Source organism: Mus caroli, unplaced genomic scaffold (genome assembly GCF_978045245.1).
Source record: "Mus caroli unplaced genomic scaffold, Mus_caroli_1 scaffold_40, whole genome shotgun sequence".
NCBI classification, from domain to species: Eukaryota; Metazoa; Chordata; class Mammalia; order Rodentia; family Muridae; genus Mus; species Mus caroli.
In genome coordinates this window covers 813,289-815,000 of record NW_028227295.1, presented here as the reverse complement: position 1 = coordinate 815,000, position 1,712 = coordinate 813,289, and positions in this window count along the sequence as shown.

Genomic DNA, 1,712 nt, shown 5'->3' with positions numbered 1-1,712 from the left:
AGAGAGAGACAGAGAGATACCGAAAAGAGACAAAGAGAGAGAGACAGAGAGAGACATACAGAAAGAGACAGAGAGAGTCAGAGAGAGACACAGAGAGAGAAAGAGAGAGAGAGAGACAGAGATAGAGAGAGAGAGAGACAGAGAGATACAGAAAAGAGACAAAGAGAGAGAGGCAGAAAGAGACAGAGAAAGACAGAGAGAGACAGAGAGAGAGACGGAGAGAGACAGAGAGAGACACAGAGAGAGACAGATATAGAGACAGAGAGAGACAGAGAAAGACACAGAGAGACAGTGAGAGAGACAGAGAGACAGAGAGAGACAGAGAGAGACAGAGAGATGACAGAGACATACAGAGAGAGACAAAGAGAGTAGAGAGAGACAGAGAGAGACAGAGAGAGACAAAGAATGACACAGCGAGAGACAGAGAGAGAGATACAGAGAGAGAGACAAAGAGAGACAGAGAGAGGCAGAGATAGACAGAGAAAGAGAAAGAGAGAGACAGAGAGAGAGACAGAGAGAGACAGAAAAGAGACAATCAGAGAGAGACAGAGAAAGACAGAGAGAGACAGAGAGACACAGAGAGAGACACAGAGAGAGAGAGACAGAGACAGAGATAGAGACAGAGAGAAACAGAGAGAGAGAGACACAGAGAGAAACAGAGAGAGACAGAGAGAGACACAGAGAGACACAGAGAGAGACAGAGATAGAGAGAGACACAGGGAGACACAGATAGAGACAGAGATGGACAGAGAGTGAGACAGGTAGAGACAGAGAGAGAGACAGAGAGAGACAGAGACAGAGTGAGAGAGACTGAGTGAGACAGAGAGAGAGACAGAGAGAGAGAGACACAAAGAGACACAGAAAGATACAGAGAGAAACAGAGCGAGACCAAGAGAGACAGAGAGAGACAGAGAGAGAGACAGAGAAAGACAGAGAGAGACAGAGAGAGACAAAGAAAGACAGAGAGAGAGATAGAGAGAGACAGAGAGAGAGACAGACAAAGAAAGAGAGAGACAGAGAGAGAGACAGAGAGAGACACAGAGAGAGACAAAGGGAGAGACAGAGAATGAGAAAGAGAGAGACAAAGAGAGAGACAGAGAAAGTGACAGAGAGAGACAGAAAATAGACAGAGAGACAGAGACAGAGACAGACAGAGAGAGACAGAGACAGACAGATAGAGAGACAGAGAGAGACACAGAGAGAGACAGAGAGAGAGACAGAGAGAGATGAGAGACAGAGAGAGACAGAGAGAGACAGACGAGGCAGAGAGAGAGACAGAGAGAGACAAAGAAAGAAACAGAGATAGACAAAGAGAGACAGAGAGAGAGACAGAGAGAGACACAGAGAGACACAGAGAGAGACAGAGAGAGACACAGACAGAGACAGAGAGAGAGATACAGAGAGACAGAGAGAGACAGAGACAGAGAGACAGAGAGAGACAGAGAGAGACAGAGATAGACAGTGATAGAGAGAGAGACACAGAGAGAGACAGAGAGAGACTGAGAGAGAAAGAGATAGAGACAGAGAGAGAGAGAGAGACAGAGAGAGAAACAGAGAGAGACACAGAGAGACAGAGAGAGAGACAGAGAGAGAGACAGAGACAAAGAGAGTGACTGAGAAAGACAGAGAGAGACAGAGAGACAGAGAGAGACACAGAGAGACAGAGAGATACAGAGAGAGACAGAGACAAAGAGAGTGACTGAGAAAGATAG